Source organism: Pleurodeles waltl, chromosome 3_1 (assembly GCF_031143425.1).
Source record: "Pleurodeles waltl isolate 20211129_DDA chromosome 3_1, aPleWal1.hap1.20221129, whole genome shotgun sequence".
NCBI classification, from domain to species: Eukaryota; Metazoa; Chordata; class Amphibia; order Caudata; family Salamandridae; genus Pleurodeles; species Pleurodeles waltl.
The window spans coordinates 569,048,922-569,076,061 of NC_090440.1; positions in this window are offsets into that span (position 1 = coordinate 569,048,922).

Below are 27,140 nucleotides of genomic sequence, written 5' to 3' on the forward strand. Positions count from 1 at the left end.
GTGCAAAATCTAACAGTTGTACATCTGGCCCTAGGTTGGTGGGAAATCTAGGACTAGGGCTGGACCATAGTACTATTATTATTCCTTATTATCAGGTTCGACGCTACAGATGCAGTGTAGACGATTTGTGCCAATCAGGCAACATATCAGCGAACCAGGCCCTTTTCCCTGAGCTCGACAATCTCTCTAAGTAGACCACTACAGTCTAATAGAGGAAAGGTAGGGCATAGTGGAGGTGGATCCATATCGTCTCTGCAACGCCATTTATGAAGCCATAAGGTAAGGCTCATATTGTTTTCTGACACATGGTAAGTAGCATGTAGGTGAGACCAAAACATGCGCATTGGTGACCATGATGAGATCAGGGATTCAGTTTCATCACCACCTTTGTGCTGGCTCTCCTGGGAGCTCAGTGCTTAATTTCTTGTGTCTCTTGATGCTGTATGGATATTAATTAAGCAATAATTTCTCTTTTACACAATTCCAGTAAAAGTGTCAGACTATGGAGTAACAACATTACTAAAGTGCCCCCCACCCCCATCAGTTTGACCCTGACCTTTACGGCCAGTAGGTCAAGCACGCCTAAACTCCTTTAGAAGTGTTTTTTTTATAAAGGTGGCACTATTAGCATAAGAACAATTTTTTTTTTTAAACGGAATAAATGTTGCCATTTCCAGCTCAATTATTTAAATAATTAGGCCAAAAGCTAAAGGTTTTTTCAGACAGTCCTGAAATTACACTTATAATACATAACATATTACGTTTTATTGTTTTCATGGTTTGACATATATTTTGTTTCTGCAAAGGCTAGTTGGCATAAGTGTGTAAAATAAGATATAATTCAATTGAAAAGATGTACTGGCTGCAGAGGCTGACCGTTCTGGTTTTCCCTTGGGGTATTTGAGGAGTGGGGTCATGCCCTCTCTAAGAAAACGTAATAGCGATGTATGTTAATACAGGGATATGTTTCACTCTAATGTCCCTAAAAACTGCTAAAACGTCACAGATTATTGAGATGCTTTAAATAATTTGATACGGAACTAGACCTGGCCCTCTCTCATACAGCAAATCAATTCTTATTTGGTTTGCAAATGGTAATGCATACACCTGTCTACCCCCCAATCCCACAGAGAAATATTAACACTATAGCAACATGGTATAACTATTGAAATGTCCCATCCAGTCTCCATCCATCACCTCAGTACCACCAGCTGATAGATTCGAAGTAGATGAAAAGAAACCAGTTAGTAGCTTAGTGACTGTAACCCTGGATTGCTACTCTTGCAGCTATGACTCTCTAGACAACTCTTGGATTCACATTGGGTGGCAACCTCACCTTCATGGAAAAAAATTGCTTAAAAAACAAGACAAACCAAAGACAGCATGTTACTAGCCTTCTTTTCTAAAGAAAGTTAAACTGTGTCTTCCAGAATATGGCATCAGAACTGCTGCTCAAGCCCTCGCCCTCTTGCATCTGGATGGTGGTCAGACCCTGCTCCATGGCAGAAATATGATTACTTCACCCACATCCTGATGGAACTCCATTAGGTCCCCTTAACTGCCCACACCATTGTCAAAACCAGATGCATCCTTTACAAAGCCAACCGATCAGCTCTGTCACTTATCTTGCAGACATGCTCACCATCTTTGGTGGTTCTTGACGCATCCACAGCCAAGGCACCATCAGGCTGCAGATGAAGAAGTGTAATAAAAAAACAAGTTGTCAGTTCACCCAATATCTGGAACAACATCTCTTCATCCAATCATTTTGTGCTGAAGAGAAATCTACATTTGTCAGTTATTAGGTTATTGTCACCTTCTTTCAATATTAGACACTTCCCAAAATGTGTCAGGGGTCAGCTAGCTTGGGACTGAATAGGGTTGTGAAGGACCCAGTGTCTACTCTGATAGTAGTGGTATCGTATGGTCTCTGGAAGTTCATCCCTTTTGATGTGTTGTAATGGTTTGATTCCTGTCTTGCAAAAGTTCCCCATTCTCATGTATCTCTTGGTTCTCCAAATGGTGAATGCTCCCCACTCCAGAGCTGAGGGGAAGTTGGGGTGGCCTTTAATCGGGGAAAACAGGGGAATATAGAAAGGCCGGATCGCACTACTTCCCTATCCCAAACGGCAGTGTTGCTTTAGTCACAGGAAAAGAGTAGTCCCCAGGGTCTATATTTCTTTTTCAGACAAATAAACTTCCAAGTATGTGTTCCTGCAATTGTCTGGCCCACAGAACACATGTGCTTTTTGCTCTCACCTTCTCTCGATCTACAATGTGTCACATATACTGTTGCACTGCTCTCCTATGAAGCCGCGTTTGGTGCTGACCATGATGCCCATACCACTATGTACGACCAGTTTCAATGATTACACTGGAACCTCTTCATAAATCTCCCTAAGCTGACATGCTAACCCCAAGGCCGCAGCACAACATTAACAATGCCACCCCCATTAAAATTCAGCTCTAGCTCCTGTTTGTTTTACTCACTTATGACTACTGGAGGCACTTCTCCATCCTGGATTACTGTTCGGGAACCCTTGTAAATGGGGCTGGAGAGTTCACATCTTCTCAAATCACTTTGTCAGTGACAAGCATCTGCTTTGTTTTTAAGAGCTATTTAGTTTAGTATACTTAGCCTTTCCATAAAAATATCAGACAGAATGGATAACCCCATCTCAGTGCTTAATTTGTGCTTGTCCCGGAACTTATTTTTGAGGACTGGGGCTTATTTTTCTGCCTCAAGCATTTACAGCGATCAAAAGACACCTATGAGAAAAACGGAAGAAGAGAAAAACAGAAAAGCGTCACAACTGGAGAAAGCAGAAAGCTGCAAGAGTGAGATGAAGGGGCAGAGAGTCACTGTAAACTTATTGGAGAAGCTGGAGATGGCTTTAGGATTACGCCGCTTTAGTATTCCGTGTTCGCACTTTTAATTGCAGCAGCCGCGTATTTAATAAGGGGGCTTTGGGCATTGGCACATTTTTATTTACAAATTAAGCACTGCCCCATCTGTAGGGCTCTAGAACCAGAAAATTTAAGTCACTGGGTAGAAGGATCGTCTATTCTATAGCATAACAACCAGTGCTGGAAAGGAGGGTGATTCCACCGGATTCCAGGTAAGGCAGCTATTTTGCCAAACCAACAAAACATGATGAATTTGTTCTGGTGTCAGATCACATTTCACCCGGGCGGTACATTGTCTGCTCTCTGTTTAGAGCTGTAAAATGCAGGCAGGGGGAGAACATTCTTCTTTTACACTTCCAGCTGGGCCCAAAACAAAGGCCTGATTTAAAGAGTCATCAGCCCTCCTTTTGTTGACGTTTTAATCACAACTGATACGTTCTGGAACAAAAGCATTTTCTAATCTTATAAGCTGATTTCCCCCTGCTTTCTCACTGTTTCCATTATTCTCTCTTTCTGTTGAAAATAGTGTACGCTTTTCCGGTCCTTTTTTCAGGTAGCAGGAGCTGTAGTTCAGGGTTCTATCCAGTTCTATGTCTACTCCATCTCCTGGTAAAAGTACAGATCTTAGAAATTGATTTACATAACCTTCTATGCAATTTCCTTCTGCTCCCCACTGCACATTCCATGTTCTCATATTGGTGCGCTGGGACCAGTTTTCTAACTCCTCCATGTGCCTCTTTAAGATTATGTTTTGCTCTTTTAGGGTTATCATCTACTACTGTGGAAATCCCTGTTTTTCTCCATGATTTTCACCAGCGTCTTGATGAGATAACATCCGGTGCCCCAGGGTGTTCACATCTTTTCTGATCTCTTGCATTTGTGATGCTAGGTCCTCCCTGGGCCAACAATATAATCTTTCATCCCTCAGAAAAGCTCTTCCATTAAGTCTTGGTACTGTAGTTTTGCTATCTGCCACACTCAACAAAAGAGAACCCTTGTCACAGAAACCTAACTGATTGGATTTGTGTGTTTCTGTCTTCTATCTGGACCCCTTTGTCAGGATATTCTTAGGGCATTAGTCTAATTTCCTTTTGACAGCAGGCATGACTAACTCTTCCCTAAGGACCAATACCAGCCACTGTCACTGGCCCTCAGTGTCCCCTGGCTGGTTCATTAGTCTGGGCCTTACTTTGTGAAGATATAAACCCCTGCCCATCATTTGTAGAAGGACCTACTCCCCCAAGACTACCACAGGTTTCCTAAAAGTCCCAGTGATATTATCAATGAAGTTATAAAAGATGTCATGAGTGCCGTAATTTCTGAGGTAATTAGCAGTGCATGGCAAGGGCGCAAGTTATAGTTATCTTAGGGCACAAGCTATAGTTACTTGAAATAACTCTAACCATAACAGCTGAATTTCTATGGTTTTGTGTGTGAAAATTCAGAAAGCGATTATAACCTACCTGTAACTTTTAGTTTATTCAGTGAATTTCTAAGGTTTTTTAAATTCTATTTCCCAATTATAACATCCCCATAACCTTTGTTTTTCAGTGAAATTCTATTTTTGTTTTTACTGTTAAGTAATATTAAATTACCTCAAGTTCATCCAACTCTCACCACCCAAGGAATTTGGTTGTGCGCAGCGGATGTCAACCGCAGGGCCTGACCTGCAGTCAAGCCCCGCAAGGCTCCCAAACCTGGGTCATGCAAAGCCTTTGGGGGTTGGCCACTGGTGTTTTTTCAATCTGGAATTGCAGAGAAAACCCCCCTTGCTTTGCCTTGGATAAGTTCAATAAGTTGGAAGGATTAGTCCTTTACAGAAGCGGAGAGTCAACTGGGGTACCTGCTATACTTAGATTTGTAAGTGCTTCCCATTGAGGTTTAATTTCTGTGAAATGAGCATCAGTGCCAGAATGGATCCTCACCTAATTATATATCCAACAAGGTTCCACAGTTTTGGGCAAAATTTCTACCTAACTAGAGTATTTTCTACTGGCTAATTAGTAAGTGTTATCTCGTTCAATAAATGTATAATGCACATTCTACTCTACCACTACATAAAAGACCACAAGGTAATGCCTTCAGTGACCATGAAGTAAGTGCTTCTTTGTTTGATAAGATGTGCTCATATTCCTCTGCATCAGGAACGCCCAATGGGCTTTTTGGCAAGCTGTCTATCAAGCTGGAAAAGGCAGTAAGACCAATGCATACAACTAATGGATAAGGGGCGGGGCAAAACAGATGGAGCTTTGAGGTCAATTGGTGCATTTGCATGCTGGTTATAATAAAACAAGGTTGAAGGATGGACACTACTGTCCCAAGCAGAGAGTACTAGAGATGTAGATAGACCATGGGGGGGATTCTCAATTCCCCTGCGCTCTCATTGCTCCTTCGTGCAGGGAGAAGCATTTCATGCTGCTCCCTGCATGTGGGAGCTATAGTTTTATCTGTATTCCTGCCCGCTGGACAGCAAGCAAGAAAACAGATGAAAAGTCTGCACCCAGTGAGCAGGAGCAGTTTTCCTGCTCCCGCCCACTGGGAGTAGACTTAAAGTTTGCTCTCACTTGGTGGGAGATGCAATAGCTCCCGCCTAGCAATAGCAAATTACTATGTCCAGAGGTATGGCACCTCGGAACATAGGGAGCTGACCCTGGAGGGTGGTTCCCAGGGCTGTTAATGGCTCCAAGAGGGGGGCTTTATTTAGAATAGAGCCAGCCCCGGGGAGGTGGTGGTCCACTGGCCAAGTATGGCCCGGTGGAGGGTATGCGTGGCCCCTCTCTTATTAACCCTCTTATTACAAGGCCAAGCCACAGAGAGGTGGAGGTCCCCGGGCCTTGAAGGGCCTACTGAGTGATGCCTCCATCCTCTAAATTCATAATTGTAAAGCCCCAGGGAAGTAGTGGTGCCTAGGGCCCAAATTGACCTTCGGGAGGGGTCACATATGCCCCCTTCAGTATTATCTATATTTAAATATGCCCCCAGGACCTGGCCCACCCGGGGACTGAAATAGAAGCAAGCTTTGAAGACCACACTTGTGTTTTTGTTAAAACTTTTTCATGGGATCTGCATGAAAACTTAATAAAATGATTTTTGGCCCATGCTGGGTCCCTGGGGGATTCCAGGCCAAGGGCCAGGGAATCAGGGTATTCCTACCCTGCCATCTTTTCTTTGTTTTCAAGTTTATTTTTGGAACTTGGCTGATTCTGAGTCCCAAAACGGCTGCCAACAATTCCTGGTTGAAGTGTTGGCAGCCAGTAAGAAATCAGCACAGGGACTGTCGGATCTGCAGAGGATCTGCATCCTTACATATCAATATTTTTTTTATTTTATATATCTCTGAAACTACTGAACAGATTTACACCAAGTAAAAAGGACACTTTCTGGACCAATAGCTAGCTTTCTGCAAAATTTGGTGTAATTTTGTCCATCAGTTCGGGCTGTAATAGTGTCTAAAAATCCCTCTAGACATTTTTTTCAGGCCCTGCTTGACAAATAACCTTGACATTTTCAAGACAGCGGATGAAGTGAGTGACATACTAGTTTTGAAAATTTCGTGAAGATTCATCAAATGGCACCAAAAAATGCTTTTCCAATGGTGGAAACAAGGTCCTAACTATAACTAGCTACTGGCAAGTGCCAGTAGGTGATTAGGTTTTTATATATATGTATATATATTTTCACTGAAAAACAAAGGTTACAGGGACATTACAGTTAGGAAATAGAATTTTTAAAAATATAGAAATTCACTTAAAAATACACGTTATGGTTAGGTTCAGATTTTACTCGCACAAAACCGGTTTGCTGCAGGGTCTGGCCACAGGCCATGCCGTGGGCCAACACCAAAGCAAAGAGCTGAAGGCTGGGCGCGGCAAAAGGTTGGGTGTTTATAGGGTCCTGCCATGCACAGTTTTGTCCTCAATAATTGTACTGCACATTTTACAGTGATATTATCAATGATGTCATAGAAGATGTCATCAGTGAGGTAATATCTGGGGTAATTAGCACATGCATGGCGAGGGCGCAAGTTATAGTTATCTTAGGGTGCAAGTTATAGTAACTTGAAATAACCATAAACTACAACAGCTGAATTTCTATGGTTTTGTGAGAGTAAAATGTGAACCTAACTGTAACGTCCCTGCATCCTTTGTTTTTTTAAGTGAATTTCTCTGGGGTTTTTTAAATTCCATTTCCTAAGTATAATGTCCCTGTATATTTTGTCTTTTTTCAGTGAATTTCTATAGTTTTTTAATACTTCGGCCATGTGCGGTGGGGTTTGGCCGCAGGACCTGCAGCCAGGCCCTGCACCCAACCCCCTATGAGCACCCAACCTTGCACAACGCATGACCTTTGGCCATGTGCAGTGTTGGTTTGGCCGCATGGCCTGACCTGTGGCTAGACCCAAAGTTACGCATGGTCTTGCAAAAGAAAAGGGGGAAGGGTAGGCATACCCTGACCCCCTAGTCTTGGTGCTGGAGTCCAACTGTGCCCCTCCCACCCGGGCAAAACAGCAGTTTTAAAACTAATTGTGTTGAAATTAGAGCAGATTCACAGCAACATTTAAAAAAAAAAAGAAACAAGTGTGGTCTCCTGTGCTTGTTCAAAATTTGCACCCCAGGTGGGTCAGGTCCTGGGGGCATGAGGTAATAAAAAAATAAAGGAGGGGGTACATGGGGACCCTTCTCATAGGGATATTGAGGATTTCATTCTTAATCATAAAAGATGCTACTTAGATAATTAGGATTTAAATACTCATTTTGAGAGCCACAAATATTTATTTCCTGTAAATTAAGACAAAGACTAACAGATACTTGATAATGCTTCCTCTACACTGCCAAGTGTAAGGTCAGTTATTTAAACCTATATATAATTCAGTAAACAGTTCCATTACATATTGACAAGCGTGCATATCGGGGAATGTTATAAAAAACATACAGTACTCTGTCAAAATCAAAAGTAACAAAAAAATGGTTAGACCCAAGGCCAAAAAAGCATACAATTCACTTATGTCCTATGGTGTTACCCCAGGTGTTGGTGTAGTAGTAGGAGCAGCAGACAATGCTGTGGCAGGTGGTGCATGGAATAACAACACAGGGCCTTAATAGTTTTTAACTTTTTATGAGTATATGTTAGGTTATGAAAATACATGTGAAGCTTACATTTGACTACATTTATAAGCCATTATAAAAATATTGCAAGATTTAGTGTTGTGATTTCACCAAACTAGGGATATAAATCCATTATAGTAGGTCAGTGATTTTGTTATCAGAAGGACATAACCTATAGTTTGGTTGTGTTGTGACATCTGCCCTGTGTGTTGCCCTTGCATTAACTCCTGCTCCCTCCTAAGCAACCTATCTACTCAAATGAGTGTGTTGCGTAGGATCTCATCATCCTAACGAGGCTACTTGTTTTGAGTGGCAGAATCGCATGGATTGTGGGGTACTTAGTACAATTCCACACCATGTGACACCTGTCTGCCTAATCTGGGTTTTCCAGCTAACTAGCAGTGCCTCATCTCCACCCAAGAGCAGGGATGATTGTGGCAACCAGGCACATGACAAGGAAGACTCCTCAGGGGAATCGTGGTCGATCAGATCTCGTCCCTTTCTCTCAGTTACATTAGTCTTGCACAGGCAAAGACAACAGAGGTAGAATGTATAAGGGTTTATTGCAGTAACTGCATCTTAGATAAAATGGCATGTATTGCAAGAACTAAGATGATAAAACACAATAAAAGCAAGAGTGTGACAAGGAGAGTGAAACACAAAAACAGCATAATAAGCCTAATCCGTCCTTCAGGTTTCCCCCTGGGAAACCATCATCCCCAACATTCATACCCGAGTAAGGAAGCCTGTAGTCTAGAAAGACACCGTCCCCATGTAGGCCAGAGGTTCGGCCGTCCAAAGCAAGCAACTGTAGTGAGGCATTTAGTCGTTGTCATCTGGCTGGAATCTTCCTCCAACGTGTATGGGACAAAGGAGTGTTTTTATAATAAATTCCAAGAAATGGCCCCCACGTATGAGTGTGTATATTTCTGTGAATGTTGGAGATACAGCGTACCACTTTTGCGGGCAACCCTATCTGACTGCAGCCTTGAGGAAAGCACAAAGTGAAATCAATGTCCTACTGAGAACATAATGCTTTCCTTGGCGAAAGAACAATTAGATAGAGAGAAATAAAACAACACCGCAAATGTGGCTATTGCTAGAAAAATAAAGCGATGCTGAATAAAATGCAACTGGGCTAAACTGATGAACGGCAGGCCTAGTTTGCTAAATTAAATTGTCTAAAATATGACTAAAGTAGCTATACAACAAGTGTCTGTGTGAAAAAGAGTAAAAAAGAGTTACAGACCTGCCAGCTTGAACATAACATTTGCTGTGTGAAAGGGGGTATTGCCTTCTAGGGGCGGGGCTTCATGTTGGGAGCTCCCTTTTGAGGCATGTCTGCCCCTGTGCCTTGCCCTCACCAACACCCACTCCCATAAAGCAAAAAAGCAAAGGTTGCTGGGGCTGCTGCTGATGTCCTGTTTTTTTCACACCTCTTAATGGACATCGGCTGCTTGCAGCTGCCAAAGAGGGGCTAGAAATTCACACTTTTCAGTAATTTCAAGCTGCTTTTGCCTGCCACTGTGTGATTTTGACTCCTCACCAGGAGACCTTGTGAAGGGAGCCAAAATCGTTTGACACACTGTGTAAGTTGGCAGGTCTGGAGTAAAAATACAACAAATATAATAAAAATATCTATGTATTTTTTTAGGGGTGTTAGAAATTTGTTGTGAGGGTTATATGTATGACTAATAATGTAGGTATGGGAGAAGAACAAACCTGAGTGAGTGATTGCTTTGACTGAGAAAGAGGGGTTTACAATCTGATCTGGCACCACAGCAGTGCTGTCAGAGTGCTATCAGAAAGAAACAGCCTATTTAACGGGTGGAGGTAAATCGTGGAAAGCACAGCCTATTCAAGGACGTTGACACAGATACGGGATCCAGGTAGCCCTCCAGGAAGTCCCTGCTGAATCCTGGAGAACTTCTCCTGATTTCTTTCATCTTGCCAATGTTTTAAATATCATCCACAGTGCGTGCCTCCTCCCTCAAAGCATTGGCAGAGTGTGCCACCTCCTACCTTAAGGCTGCCTTCTATGTTCACTGAGGGGGAATGGAGACAGCACACACAGTTTTCTACATTGTTTTACCGCACATTGAAATTCATGGGCTGTGTCCTCCTCAGTGAAATGTATTTTCCTGCTGGAAGTGGAGCCTGCATCCTTCAGGCAGAATGTGCTTACTGCAGGACCTGAAAGATGAAAAAGAACAAGGCACATACCATGGCGTGGCCAGCAGGTATGCGGCTGGAAAGGAATGGGCGTCAGTAGTGCCCCATTTGGTTCCGGTGTCTATAATTCTGCTTTTGCGTTCCAGGCCTGGTATCAGAATTCTGGATCTGGGAGGGCAATGGAGAGGCATGGGTGGGCCATGAAGATGCATGAGGGAGGCAGACAAAAAGTAAAATGGGGTTTTTAGACATCTGTCTAATTAGCCGTGTCCTCTGGACAGTGCCTAATTTACACTGCAAAGAAGGGTTTTTGCCCCGGGGCAGAGGTGCAAACATCGACACAGCTGTGGGCCGTGATACTGAAGGCAGGAAACTGAGCACAAGGGCTGGGCTTCGGCCACTATCTGTACCAGTGCCGACTAGTCACAGGCATGTCCTATCGTTATTACAGTGTGTGAATTAGGATGTGCTATGACACCAAACCAAACCATGAATTGTGAAAATCAGTGTTTTAAAAGTGTTCAATACATTGTGAAATTACACTAGCCCTTTAAATTACAAATTTCATTTAATGATAATGTTAGATGGTATTACAGTATACCGCGGCAAGCAGCAGTAGGATGTAGTAGTGTTAAAATCTGCATCATCTAATTTAAAAAAAATGTTTAATATAAAAGAAGGCCAGATAACATGTTATAGAGTCGTGCTGACATTTATAACTCACCCTGCCTTACGGTTAATTATCATTATGTCAGAAGAACTTCACATTGGCTTTACAGAACTAGAGGCATGCAAATTATAAACTTTGCTTGCCCCTACACATCCAGCTGTGGGAAAATGTATGCTCTGCTCTTGCTCGCTGAGTGACAGAAGATAAACACAACAGCCACTTCCCAACAAGATGCATAGTTCCTCTTTCTAAATGTCGGATGCCCTAACCTGTGACTACCAACATATAAGGAAAACGAGAAGTTGAGGTATGTTGCTGTTTTAAACTGGTAAGAAATGGTTGCCGCACAGCTTGATTTTTGAGCCACACACCCACACTCATGTTATAGTTCGGTGAAAATGTCAGTGCCAAAGGAATGTTTTGTACTAAAAAAAAGCCACAGAATTTTTCCAGTTATAGTTGGCACTGCTAACTATAACGTGCTCTCGCCATGCACTGTTTACGACCTCACATGTTACATCACTCATGATGTTTTGTGGCATAAAATGAGACATCACTGATGACATCTCAAATGACATCATTGATGACATCACTGATGTAGATATTACGGAAGGAGGGTGCATTGCCCTTCACCCCGAGCCCAAATGGGCCCTGGGGACCCCATCCACAGAGACCATAGACTAATTATAGATGAGGGGGCATGTGGCCCCACTTCCAGAGCCTTAAGAAGCCATGGGGATCCCATGCGCTGGGCCAAACATATTTATATTAGGGCATGGGGCACTTGAACACCCCCTTAACGAGCCTAAATGGGCCCGGGGGACCCCGTATTCTGGTGCTATAACTTAACTATAGGGGAGGGTACACATGGCACCCTACCCAAGACCAAATTGGCCCAGGGACCTCATCCTCTGAAGCCAAAGAATAATAATGGGGAGGGGAGAGAGGCACGTGGCACCCCCTCCTTGAGCCTTAAGAGGCTCTGAGGACCTTAACTCTCAGGGCCAAAAGCAGTTATTTTTGGGAAGGGGCATGGGCCTACTGCCTGAGCCCAATCCACTCGGGCCAATCAATAATAATATAGGAGGAGGCACGTGCCCCCCATGAGCCTTAAGAGGCCCCGGAGACCCCATCCCCGGGGCCAACCACAAATAATAGTGGAGCGGGGCACGTGGCCCCCCTCCCCTAACCTTATTAGGCCCCAGGGACCCCATCCCCTGGGGCCAAATTGCATTATTAAGGGGGGACATGCAGCCTCACTTCCTAAGCATTGATATATTTGAGGACTGAATCCCCTGAGGCCGAATTCTAATATTAAGGGTAGTGGGCACGCAGCCCAGCACCCTGAGCCTTATTAGGCCCTGGGGACCCCATCCCCAGGGGCCAGATGCAATAGAAAATGGGAGGGGGCCATGCACCTCTCTCCCCTCCAGGCCTTATTAGGTCCTGGAGAATCCATCCCCTGGGGATGAATTGTATGATAAAGGAGGGAAGGACATGCTGTCCCCTACCCGGGCCACCCTGAGCTCCAGTTACCTCATCCCCCAGAACCAAATGCGGGTGCTCCGGTGCTCACCCAAGGCACCCACAAGTTACAAGTTGGTGGCTGCAGGCGGGGAGCCCCAGGCCCCATTGCCCCAGCCGCCCCTCCACTTTTTAAATAATTCGGCCATTGGGGATGCAATCCTTGAGTCCCCTCCCATTAATTAAGATACCTGGCCTCAAGGATGGTGTCCCTGGGGTACACAATGTGCCCTGGGTGAGGGGCCCTGCACATGCCCCCTTACCTCATAGTCAGAAAAAAATGGCTGGTCGCCATTTTTTTTTTCTGCCACGATTCTGCAGGAGTCCAGTGGAATCGAAGCACAAATGATTGTTTTTTTTTTACTTTGGCCCCAGGACACCCTCATGCCAAGAGGGCCTAGGGAGGCAGGGTATTCCCTACACCCACTTATATTATTCCTTCAGTTTAAATCAGTTTTTATTGAGTTATTGAGTTTTAAGAAGAAACAACCATACAAACATTCTCACCTACATCTACAGGCCGGTGAGAAAAGGTAAAATAGAGAAAAAAATAAGAGGGTGGAGATGGGGAGGGAAATAGGGGACCGAGGGGAATCAGGGGCTAAACCTACGGAGACAGGGTTGGAAGTGTGTTTGCCAGCCCTCCGTACATATGTGTCAGGACAGGTGGGCTAGTAGAAGTGGTGCTTAGGGAGCAGGTGGCTGCACCTCAATTACGGGGCACTCTCATCCCTCTTGGGTCAGATGAAGTACCTGGAATTCCTGGGATAGGAAGTATAGGCAGGGCCCCCATGTCCTACTGAAATGGGGCAATTCACGCTCGATTGCCACTGTGAGCCTTTCCATTCCCAAGATACTCCAAAGTTTTTAAAGCCAGTCATTCATTGGGGCAGAGTCGGACCCCCACCTGGCCAGGATGGTTTGCTTTGTTGCACAGACAGTGAGCGAAATAGCTTTACCCCTCTCTGACGAGAGCGGGTAAGTTAATACTTTGGGGATGCCTAGTAGGATATAGCTGGGGAAACACAGTAATCAGTGTGATACATTTCGTCGATGTCTGCAAAAAACATTGGACCAGAAGGTTTCGAAATTGTGTGGCCAGTGTTTAGAGTTTAGAGCACTGACAGAGGATGTGTGTCAGCATCCCTGGTAGGCCACAGTGTCGCCAACATCTGGCAGATCCTCCCTGGTTCCATTTCGTCTGCTTTGCTGGCATATAATACCAATGGTGTACAATTCTCATGAGTGATTCGGTGCAGCCGGCAATAATGACGAAGGTTCGCATCTGGCGTAAGATGTCTGTCCATTCCTTAGGAGTAAAGGAGCGGTTGCACTCCAACTCCCACTGTCTTTGTGTGGGCATGGTGTTCTTTGTGTCAGAGTGTTGACAAAGGTATATGTCTGATAGGTGCGAGTTAGAAGCCACCGCTCGAAAGGTGTTAGAGGGCGGCTGGCATCGGGCCTAATATGAGGTTGTGTGACCCAGTGTCTAATAGCTAAATATTGCCAGTGGGTGCTGGAGGGCAGGACATAGTTCTCACTAAGTTGCGTAAAAATCTAAGAGGCAATCATGGTCAAAGAGGTCACTCACTCTCTTACATCCGGCCACTTGCCATTGCGTAAATGACCCATCATGGAGTGACAGGAGGTCGGCGTCAGTGGCGAGATGCGGGAAGAGAGGCTTGCCCTATGTTGGACTTCGTCCCATGTACCTACTGTGCGTGCACCACTGGGGAGATGTACACCATGGGTGGCCTGTGCTGTTTGAGAAGCCAAATCACTTTCCAGATGTGGATTCCCATGATCTCCTGATCAATAAAGCACCAGTGTTTCTCGGTCTCAGTTTTAATCCACTCCACCATATATCTTGGCTGTGATGCTTGGTAGTTCGGTTAGGAATGCCCAACCCAACTTCCCTCAAGGGCTAGTACACCTGAGGTTTTGTCATATGGGCTTTTTCGCCTCCCCATATGCAGTTCTCAATCAATTGTTGTAATTTCCCCAAAATCTGTGTGGGGATGGGGGTTGGAGTGGCAGTGTTTGCATGACGTAAAGTATTTTGGGCAGCAGAGTCATTTTGACCACCGCCAATCTCCCCATCCTTGAAAGGGAGCCTCCAAGCCAAGAATCCAGGTCTGTTTGGGCCATGCAGAGGAGTGTCCCATAGTTATGCTCCCCCATTTTCACTAGTGTGGAGTGAATTTGCAATCCCAGGTAGAGGACCCCCTGTGTAGCCCAAGGGCAAATGTTGGATGAGTTGTTGGCAGTCTGCGTGTGGGATTGTAAGTCCCAAAACTCCCATTTTCTGAAAGTTAACTTTGAATCCAGAGACCCTGCCAAAGGATTCTAGTTCTGCTATTAGGTGTGGGAGGGATGTGAAGGGATTGGTAAGCGCCAACATGACATTGTCTGCTTACGTAGCCAATTTATGTTCCCTGCCACCATGTGGAATGCCTGTAATCAATGGATTACCTGTATCCTCTCCGCCAGAGGCTCCATATACAACACAAAGAGGAGAGGAGACAGGGGACATCCTTGCCGGGTGCCACGTTCAATACCAAAAGGGTGTGACAGGTACCATTCACCCTGACCTGTGCCCTTGGCGCAGAATCGTTGCACCAGATCCATTTCTGGAACCAGGGGCTGAGGCCAATTATGGCTACTACCTCCCGCAGGTATGGCCAGCGGACACAGTTAAATGTTTTTTCAACATCTACCAACAGCGAGGTTGCTGGTATGCGTGCCCGGTGTGTCTTATCTATGAGGTGTTAAAGGCACTTAGGGGCATATTTAAGAGCCGCTTGCGCCACCTCAGCATCATTTTGTTGATGCTAAGGTGGCCTTTTCCCTGCACCATATTTACAAAGTGGTCTAATGCATGCATTGCGCCACTTTGTAACCCCTTGCTCCACATTATGCCTGCTCCAGGTGTAATGTATGCAAGGGGGGTGTTTGGGTGCTAGGAGGCCTGCAAAATTTAAATCTGCTAAATTTCACTGCGTCATGTTTTACTTAATTTTTAATGCCAGCTCAGAGCAGGCATTAAAATGATGCACCCATACAAGCCTATGGACCTCTTGCACTTTGCTACACTAGCTTAAAAATATTTGACGCTAGCGTAGCAAAGCACCACAATAGCATCAAAAATGTTGACGCTAATGTACTAACGACCACTATGGTGCACCGTATTATAATACGGTGCAACCATGTGTCGTTAGGGGGGTGCAGAGAAAGTGGAGCACCAACTCTGATGCCCCACTTTTTTATAAATATGGGCCTTAGTATTGTCACTGCAACCTCTCTTCGGAATGAACCAGCCGGGGTCGATCAATCCTTGCATATAGGGGGCTAGGCGAGCTGTAGGGATACTAGTAAAAATGTTGGTGTCCACATTCAACAAAGAGATAGGGCGGTAGGAGTCACAGTGAGCAGGGTTTTCCCTGGTTTGGGGGTTACTGTAATGGTGGCATTCCTCATTGTGTCAGTGAGAGTTTCCGAGGTGCTAAAGAAGTTATATAATGCGCTAAGAGGGGGAGCCAGAATTGGTGCAAAGGCCTTAGAAAAATCAGATGGGTAGCACGGGGATGTATGATTGTTTTGTGACCGCAATTGCAGTCACAAAACAATCGCAGTTACCACCAATTTCAAATTGGTGGTAACGAATTTGCAACCGTGAACGGGTCCCCACGGGATCACTTCCCCTTTGTGAATGGATGCAAAAATATTTTTTAAGTTTTTTGTTAGAACTGCATCCCGTTTTCCTTTAAAAAAAAACGGGCTCCATTAAAAAAAAGCAGCTTTTTTTAAAAGCAGTCACAGACATAGTGGTCTGCTGTCCTCAGCAGGCCACGATGCCTGTGAGTGCAGCCATTACCAATGGGATCGCAAATTGTGACCTACCTCATGAATATTAATGAGGTAGGTCATTTGTAACCCCATTGGGAATCGCAAGCAGTGTGAGGTACACTGTTGTACATTAGGTTTTGCGACTCGCAATTTGTGACTACAAATGAGTCGCAAATTGCGACTCGCAAAACTCAGGGTGGTGCATCTGGCCCTTTCTGCCTTGTCAATGTCAAGGGCTTTAAGCTCCTTACGTGCCACTGTGAGCTGACAGTGCACATGATTCGAGCCGGTCCGTTTGTGTTGTTCCTTGAGAACCCGCACCTGGCCCTCTAGTTGCTGACGCTTATCCTTCCTGTCTTTGTTGTGGTGTGCCGATATGGCTACGAATGTTCCCCTTATGACCTCTTTGATGGTAACCCAGAGTAGTGCAATAGGTGTGTCCAGGGTGTCATTGAGGTCGAGGTATGTGCGTATTGCGGTGACAATTTCCATGTTGATTGTTTCATATTGCAATAGCTTACTGTTAAGTGGCCAGCTGCTGGCTCCATGCGAGGTGTGTGGGGTGGTTAACATAATTACGATAGGTGCGTGGTCTGAGAGGGTGGCAACTCCCAGTTCCACCTCCATGACTACTGCCGTTAGATGCTGTGTTGCAAGGAAGAGATCTATGCGGGTGTAGGTTTGGTGAGTTGCATAGAAAAAAGTGTTTCATGCCCGTGCATCTACGAGTCCCATATTCTTCAACCATTGGTGGCCTGATGCTGTTATGGCCCCAGTGTGTCCTATCCTTAGAACTGACCTGTCCATGATAGAGTTTGGGACTAGTTTTTTTTGTCTTTTGTCTTTGACATAACATTTTTATAAACTTTGTTTTATTGATTTTGTACCACACAACACTGTATAAACAAGTAGTGCAAGGCCTAAAATGTACATAAGGAGTAACGTCACATTCACAGATTGCGTCTTTACAAGTAGTAAGGCAGTGTACATGGCAGAAAATAGGCAGCAGAAAAAGAAACAACCAGTAGGGGAGCAAGAAATATCGAGTTCAAGTCTACAATCCAAATATACAACAAGTGATACAGCAATGGCGTACTTGGTTGTCACATCTATTATATTTTGGCATAGAGTGCACAAAATCATACCTCAACATCTGGGCCTTCTTCTGAGCCACAGTCAATCTCATCAGTAAAACTATTAAGTAGGGACCCCCACAGCACAATCGCATTCAAGGCAGCCTCATTAGTATGGATAAGGTCCATGTGCGTCTACTCCGTCACCCCCATTCTGGCAAATCCTGCAGCCACAAAGACTATAGCAGCACTCAAGTGCCCATCTACCCGATGGAAATTCGCCGTTTGGCCACAGGCATTGCAAGCTGGGTAAGCTTGTGGGGAATCTTACGCCCCTTGGGCTTCACCACCACCCCTAGGAGGAATGCCAGCAGAGTCAGAGGGATTGCCAAGCCTGTTGCCCTCACGATTATAGGCACCGCCTTCCTACAGAATCCATGAATGGCCACACAAGCCCAGGCCAAATGCAAGAAGGTGGCCGCTAACACCCTGTACCGTGAACAGCATGCCTCCCTCGAGGGGTCCATCCTCGTCAGCTGCCTAAGGGTTACATATGTGTGATGTAAAAAATTGAAGTGGAACCATTTAAATCTATGACTGCAGGATACCTTTCTCACCAACTTGCATGCCCATGTCCAATCTGCGTCCCCAATGGGTTCCTTCAATTCCTTCTCCCAAGCCCCACGCGGAGAGTAGGGCGCATTCACCCCGACTTCCCATATTGCCCCATAGAATAAAGTAATACGGTGCATCCCTTCCCTCCAGTGAAGCAGGCCACCAAGTACTTAGGAGGGCTAAGGTGCTGCAGGAAAATAAGCCCACATCACCTGTGCAACGCTCTCCAACATAGCATAGTGGAGGAAGTGATCCAGTCCCACTTCAAATGCTTCTTGAGCCTCCTGAAAGGTGAGGAAGATCTCCCCAGGGTATAAGTCCCCCGCCATCTGGCAACCTCCCACCCTCCATTTGTCCATGGATATATCCCCATTGATCGTCCGGAATGGAGGAAGATCTCAGAGACATAGCTTCCTGTCAAAGGGGACCCTGCGCAGCACTGTCCCAATTATCGCCTCCTAAATCGCTGCTGTCTGTCTAGATTGGGACTAGATTGAAGTCAACAGTACATCAGTGTCTGGAGATGTTGTGACTCTACCCAAAGCATCCAGGAGGAAGGGTTCCTGATGGCCATTAGGGGCGTATAATGCAGCCACCATGAACATGTATGCGTGGATGGAGATACAAAGGGAAAGTAGTCTGCCAGTCAGCTCTGCCTGTGTTTGTGGGACACGGGCTGGAAATTGTGTGGCCAAAGGATTGCCACTCCAGCTTTCTTCAGGGTGCCGGTGGTGAAACCAGCGTGATCATAAGCGATGCAAATCACCCCTGAGGAAGTACATTTCCTGCAAAAGTCAGACATCTCATTTGGATTGCTTAAGCATAAAGAGGAGTGCTTTGCACTTTACTGAGGCATTAAGGACTCCAACATTGAGACTAAGGACTTTAGTCATGTAACAACGTGAGGGATTGAGCACATCTTACAAAGAGGGGTGGGAGGAAAGGGTTATAAAATGAACAAAACAACAATCTTCCCACCCCGGGAATCAACAGTGTCAAATGGTGGGAAATCATGTCCACAGCAGTCCAGCATCTCTGCAGCCACTCCCGAGGAATTGGGGAGCTCTGCCACATGTCTATGATGTGCTGCTTCTGCTGATGCTCCTCCACTGGGGCCTGTGTCCGAAAGGGCCTGGATTGCTGCAGCAAAAGATGTGTGTGCGATCAGCGAGGCAAAAGGGTCAATTCAGATGTGCTCTCTTGCTGCTGTAGTGGGTGCAAGAGTGCTGCTCAGTCCGTGTGACTTTCAGATGCCGAAGATTTTGCTGTAGACTTCTTGGCAGCACGTTAAGGGTGATTGGGCTTGGAAGGAAGATGGGCCGATGAGCGGAACTTGGGTTGTCGGGTTTTGTCATCTGATACAGAGTCAAGGGCTAGTATGGCGCAGGCTTCTTCCAGAGTGTGAATGGCATGCATCTCTTTGTTCCGGACATACACTAGGTGGAAGGGGTATCCTCAGCAGGAGTGAACACCCTGGTCGCGGAGGAAGGCTGTGACTGGTCGTAGAATCCTGCGATGTTGGAGTGTCAGAGAGGAGAGATTCTGGAAGATCCCAATTTTTGCAACTTCAAAGGTAGTAGTGTCCGTGTCCCGGACTACAGCCATAATGAGTTCTTTCTATCTGAACGAATGGACAGATGTTAAATTATCTTCCGGCATGCCGGGGGTCTTTGCGGGTCTGCCCACACCTTAATTTCCCAAAAACTACTAAACTGATTTACACCAAATTACAACAAGCATGCTTTCAGGGTCAAGAACTATCTTCCTGACAAATTTGGTGTAATTACATTCCACTGTTTTTGCTGTAGAGCTGTCTAAAAAAGTATATGGAAATGCATGGGCATTTTGCATATGGGGCCACTCCTTTTTTTCAGCCCCAGTTTGACAGATCACCCCAAAACTTTCCAGGAAGGAGCTGAACGGATGAAGTTTGTTTTGGAAAGCTTTGTGAAGATTCGTCAAATGGCGCAAATGTTATTAGCAAGCCATAAAGTGCTATACATGTATATATTCACTGAAAAATTATAAGTTTGCAGGGACGTTATAGCTTGGTTCTGAATTTACTCACACAAAACCATTGAAATTCAGCAGCTCTTTTTATGGTTAACTCAAATAACTACAACTCACACTCCCCCCATTGCACAGTTTTTTCATTAATAATTTTATTTCAGATGTGTCAATAATAATATCAATGATTCCATAGAAGGTGGCATCAGTGATGTAATATGTGGGGTAATTAGCTGTGCATGGAGAGGGTACGAGTTCTAGTTACCTTAGGGTGCGAGTTATAGTTACTTGAGTTAAACATAACTATAACTGCTGCGTTCCTATGGTTTTGTGCAAGTAAATTCAGACCCTACCTATAACGTCCCTGCAACCTTTGTTTTTGTCAGTGACTTTTTAAGTTTTTTTAACACACACATTAGTATAACCAGCGCCATGCACAGCGGGGATTGGCTGTAGGGCCTTGCCTATGGCCAGATCCTGGGGCCAAACCTCCAGCATGCACCCATACTGGATTCAGTGGGTGTTTTTTCTTCCATTTTTCTCTAGATCCAGCAAATTTGCACACTGGATCGTGCTGAGCCCTACGGTGGATCCGCAGATTGGGGAAAAATAAAGTGCATTTTTTGCCCATGGGACACCCTCTATGTACCTTCTGGGGCCAGGATACCTGTATCCTGACCCCTTATGTGTTTTTGTACTCTTCTTTACTCACCCCTCAGCCGATGTGACAAAGAAAATGGCGGCCACAACTTTTCTGTCAGTTTGCAGCCAGCCAATCAGGACCTTGCTTATCCCTCGGATCCTTAGATCCACCATAGGTGGATCTGCGTCCCTATACATCTATATTTTTTAACCTAAAATAACTCTAAATCTACTGAACATATTAACAACAAATCACAAAAAGCATGATCTGCAGACCAAGATCTAGCTTGCTGCAAAATTTAGTGTAACTCCGTTCAGCGGTTCGGACTGTAGCCATGTCTAAAGAATGCAAAATCCCCATAAACACAGAATGGGAAAAGGTGTTTTGGGATCCCCCTTTTTCTTGGCCCCCGCTTGATGAATCGCCCCAAAACGTTCCATGCAGAACTAAGCGAAGTAGGGTACTTTCTTTAGAGAATGTTGTGAAGATTCATCAAACGGCTCTAAAGTTAGTAAAACAAAAAACACCTGGGCCCTCAATTCAAGTGTGGCGGTCTTAAGACCACCACAGTCCGACCGCCGGCACAGCCAGGTTGCTGTCAGTCGACAGCCTGGTGATCTCAGCAGTTGTATTCCGCCAGGTCTGCGCTGCAAGCAGCGCTGATCTCCGGATTACAAATCCCTTTTCCGCCAGCCTTTGCATGGCAGTCCGACCGCCATGCAAAAGCTAGTGGAAAGGGGGCTTGGGGTTCCCATGGGGGCCCCTGCACTGCCCATGCACTTGGCATGGGCAGTGCCAGGACCCCCATGGACAGCCCCGTTGTGCTTTTCACTGCCCAAATTACGGGTAGTGAAAAGCGTGAGGGGTGCTGTCGCAGCTGATGCACCGCAACATTGCCATGCCACTAGCTCGATTACAAGCCGGAGTCAATGTTGTGGTGAGTTTCCTGCTGGGCCGATGGGCAGAAACGCTGTTTCTGCCTGCCAGCCCAGCGGGAAACTCATAATAGGGCCCCAGGAGGGACAGCCACATAGGCTGTCATCCCAATTTGGGGCTAGAGGCCGCCCGCCAAAGTCATAATGAGACCCTCAGTCTATGGGAAAAGTTGGTCCTCAAAATAACTACCTACTAAGGTAATATATATATATACACACACACACAAAGCTAGATAGATACACAAAGATGTCGATGGATAGCTAATATAGTAGTGGCACATTAGTACAGTCGTGCCACTATGGCCTGGCTTTAAATGGGAAAAATATGTGCAGGTACTCACCAAATTTAATGGAGGGGCAGAGGTTGTGGTGAGGCCCAGGAAAGGTTAGGAGACAAGCATTCACTTGCAAATTTCTTGGTGTGCAACTGTGCACAATAATACAGAGACATTTCTGTCATGTGTAGAGTATTCTTTTTGTCTATGCATGTACGAAAGGGTACCTTTAAAAGTAACTTTCACATTTTATGCGTGCAATTTGCCTCTACACATTTAGCACATGAAAGATATTTGTATTTTCACAGTACGCACAATTATTGATACTGTGGGAAATTTGTGAAAGAAACCTGCTTAATGATAAACAATAATCCCTTTCTACTTAGGAGACTGGCAGACAAGTTGCCTCAGTGCAGGTTAGTATACCAAGTGCTAGTTCAGAAGAGGACAGAGGCATTACATATGGGGTGGTAGGTTGGAGAATATTGTCGAAGAGTTCACTCTTCAATGACATTCTGATTGAAGTCCATAGATGTTGCCTTATTAGGGCATGGAAAGCAGGCCTTTGAAACCCGGGTCTTCTGCCATGTTGAGGATGCTCAATGTATTTAACTTTCCTTGGTTACAGATTTGGCTGTGGCCTCGAGCCGAAGCCCTTCTCACTGGCACAGTTTTGCACACAGTCAAGAGCATGGAGACAGAGGCACATCCCACCATATATGTATACAGAAGGGGCAGGCCAATGTGATATTGAAAGGGGCATAGGACAGGGCCAGCTGTTTGGAAGGTTGAAGCTGTGGCACAGTTATTGGTGAGAATAAAACTCTCTAAAACAAAGTATGTTTTCCATTTGAATCAGATTTTATACTTGCATCCATATAGTTTATATTGGTTTATAGGACGTCATAAAATAGGGACTGGAAAGCGGATGGGGTGTCAACCTATATTAGAATATATGGCTTGCATCCCTACAACATTCTTGCAGGATTCGTATTCAAACATCGAACCACTTAAATGTTGTATTAGAGTGGTCCTATGACCAAGAAAAAAATAGCCTTTCCAGAGGCTCTCGTTGTGGTGCATTGCTCACCCATGCAGTACCTCTTTTCCATTCCCATTTCATCTCCCTCCTTGGCTTTTAGCTGTCAGACATGCCTAAACCTTTCCCATGCCAAGTTCTCCTTTCCATCGCTCAGGTCTTGGGCCTGTTTTTCCCTGTCATCTTTGTCTGTCCAAACTCCCCATTACTCTCCTCTGCCTAGTCTATCTTACTCTCCCATGTCCTGTCTCTTTTCCTATCTTTCTCTACACTTTGACTAAGTTGCCTTTCTTCATGCCCTTCCTCTTGTCTTTCTAGAGTTTCTTTAATCTCTTGTCCGTGTCTTTACCTCTCATTCTCTCCTCTTTATGCATCCCTTTATCGCCCTCCCTCTCTTTCCTTCCTTTTCCCTGTCTTTAATCAGAAAAGTTGTAGAGACGAGCAGGCGAGCTCCTTTCCCCTCTGTCCAAGATATCAGACAAGACAATGCACTAGTTGTGTGCAATGCTGATCTTTATTTTCGAATGCAGCCACTATTGCTGCAATGTCACTGGCTCTTGGTAGTGCTATGGGCCCAAAGCACATCAAGGTTGGCTTTCCCTTTCTACCAATCGGAAGACAGCAGAGTCCATTTTATTTCCTTGACTTAAGGACTGTGGCATCATTGGTACGTCATGCAACAAAAATTTTGATATGATTCATTAAGGGACATTGAGCTTGTGTGGAGTATCTATCCACATTTAGCTGCAAATATTAAACTCTGCCAATGCACTGAGCATATCGAACCTATCTTTTGAATTTGCGAAATGTTACAAATTTGTAGTGGGTGTTAAATGTATATAAATACACAGATGTTGCTACGCAGAATTATTTTTTTATGCCCACTGAAGACTAATATATGCCCTGGACATTTGACAATTAATGGAGATATTTTTTTACTAAAATATTTTACCTATTCTTTAATGTAGAAACTCCCCTGATTAGCTAAGAAAGGCCCACAAACACACAGTCCTAACTATTCAGAAAATGGTATGCAAGCTAAATAGTCACAGATAAAAACCCAGATAACCCCATGCAAGGTTACTAATACACTCAAATATCCACAATGTTTTCGCATAAGTCAGCAGAGAAAAAGATCTGATAATTGTATTTGCCCAGTCTCTGGCATAGGCATAGCTGTCAATTGTGCAGCAGGTGCAGCTACGCACAGCCCTAGTTTAACTTACTTAAAGGCTTCCTTCTTGTGGTCTCTTCTGTTCCACCAGTGTAAGGAATCTGACTCGAGAGACCGATCAGTAGAAGATAACATACTGAACAGTGGTGCAGTCCATAGGTCTGCCATCGTGTCACCTAGCCATGATATCTTTCCATCAAATTTCACAAACCTTGATGTGCACATATAATCTGCGTGAACCATGTGCATTTTAATAATGTGTCAAAACAGCCTGTTCCATCCCATAAACACTCTAAAAGACATATATAGAGTGGGTGTTAACAGAAAAAATTATGTATATTCAATTGGGATGTTAAAACATTATGTGGCCGGTACTCCACGGCCCCATTACATATAAAAGCTCTGCAAGCTTAATTACTATCCCAGGGTTGGACTGGAAACTAAAATGAGCCCTGGCAGAAGTGATCAAACCAGCCCCTCACTGCAGAATATGACCACAAGAATGAGGCCATGTGGGTTTCATAGTGGTGTCATGGCCGGCTTACCCGCTCTAAAATGCGTCCCCTTCCCTGTAGCACACTGGGAAATGCCATAGTGGCACAATGGCCAGCACTCTTGTATACCCAGACGAAATAAAATGGCCTTCCTTAAAGAAACTGGTACAAAATCCACTTAACTATCTAGACCAGAACACATAAAATGTAGCCTTAACAAAAGTGCAAGTGGACTAATGAATATACATTCATTCTAACCAATGTACATTTGAACCAACAATATACATCGAAACCTACAATTTCACAATCACACAAAGAACGTATATTTAGGCCAAAGGATGTATATGTATATTTGAACAATACCCACACAGCATCGAATTAACAGGATTCATCCTAACATGTACCAAGTGAATTGACCATAAACATTTAATGCACGTGTCCTTGACCAAGCAGGCACGGAATAATAACTATTCACTGCGTGCCATCTAGCTCCGCTTAATCCTTGCCTCCCATCTCGCTCACGAGGAGCTATCATTATCATGTTTGCAGACTACAACTCTTAAAATGTATCTCCGAGGTACTGAATTAAAACACAATTGTAATATATAAAATCGTTATCTAAACAAGAGGAGCATGGATGGTTAGATTATTTAGGAATAATTACGATTTTTGCAGTATGCTACTGTATGTTTTCCTTTTAAAAAGTACCTTCCCTGATGTGTTTCAATATGTTTGAGATTTCTGTGTTATAGCCTACGAACGTTCTAATGTTAACTTCCATGAATACCTTTGATATTTTTCATTATGCAAATATATAATAGCTCGTGTTTGTGTGGTACTTGGTACCGTTTATGTAGGTACCTTGTACAACTGTAAATATCAAGTGTTCATATTAGTTAACTGAGTGAGTTCCATGTTATCAATCTCAGAAGGATGACATGCTGAAATGCCCTTGCTGGGATTCAAACCAGTCCTGCAAGCTACATGCAGGTCACTGGAAATGCACAATGCTAGCAGTTGCAATCACACGCATATACCCATCTACAAGCACATAGATAACCTGTTGATTAAGGAGAATGATCGTTGGAATATTCGGACTTTAATCCAATGCCAGAATGCAGCATTTTGGATCACATTTTGTTTAGACAGACTAGCCTTGTATCCCTCAGAAGTGGGTAAACAGAGTGCCACAAACTGGGTACCTGTAACATTTGTTATTTGTATACCAGTTAGAAAGGCCAGAAGTATGCTATTTGCTGCTATTCATAAAAGTGTTATTTTCATTATCTTATTTATAGTACTGTGAAATAAGTTAGAAATTGCCTCAAAGCAGAAGCAAAACAACCAAAATCACTATTACGTTCCATTTGTCTTAAATGTATGTACATTTTCATTTACATTTCTTTGCAAGGCAACATCCCTTCCAGGTAGTTTCTGTCAGGTCACTGGTTTTGTCATTTAAATACTTTGTGGGAGGAGCTTGCTGTTTCTTCAGCTGTAGTGGGAGTGTTGCAGGATACCCCTGCTCTTGAGCGTGAAATCAGCAGCTATTGGAAGTAAAAAAGAATTTAAATTTTAAAAATGGGTGTCTGGAAAGGATCAATAGGAAAACAAACAATCAGCAACATAACTAACTCTACCCATGAGGTGTAGTTGGCCCAACTCCTAAGGAGTGTTTTTTGAGTTTTTTCGCACGAAACGGATAGCACAATAAAAACAAATATACAAGGCTCACTAGATGGGCGAGGAGAGGGCTGGGCCTGCAATCAGTATACTATTATTTTAAACACCTCTGAGTTTCTATGGCACGTTTCGTAATGTACAGCTAAAGGATAGTTACTGTTGTTGTTCCTTAATGCTCTGATGTGCTCCTGGATCCCATCCTTGATTAGTCTAATAGTGATTCCAACATAAATGAGTTTATATTCCCGGGTTATGCAGTGCACTGCATGTTTTGTATTACAATTTATGAACTGAGTGATCTCATAACGTCAATTGCTGTATGATTGGAATGAAGTGGTCTTGTCAAGAGCAAACAGACAAATGCTGCAGTGTCCACAGCCGTGGAAACCTTTCAGCTGTACTGGGAGCCATGCGGCCGTATCCGTCATAGATGTTGATTTAAGAAAGCTTGGACACAATAGATTTCCTAATGTTCTACCCCTACTGTGTGTAAGAGAGCATTTCTTGCAGATTGAATCTCTCAAGACATTGTCCGAAGCTAACAGGTGCCAGTGTTTATAAAGAATTTTGTTCACCCGGGAACTAAGTGTGATCTATGGCGTGAAAAGCAAAAATTGATTGTGTTTGTTTTTGTTGCGTGCCTGTTTATGACGTAAGAGATCCTCATGATTGATTTTCATGACCCTTTGCTTGACTGTTCTAGTGTCTCACTCGAGAATCCCCTGACACTCAATCTGTCTACTAGTTTCTGGCTCTCCTCTGTAATGTCTTGTTCATCAATGCAGTTGCGTGTGAGTTGCACCAGCTCCCAAAATGATATTGCCTTGATCTGTGAGGATGGGTGTGCACTTGTGGCATCCAAAATGGCACTGCAAGAGGTAGGTTTTCTGAACAATATGTACCCTATGTTGGTGTTATCTACAAAAAAAGTTACGTGAAGATATTACATTTCTTGTGTGTTGTATTGGTGCGTAAAGG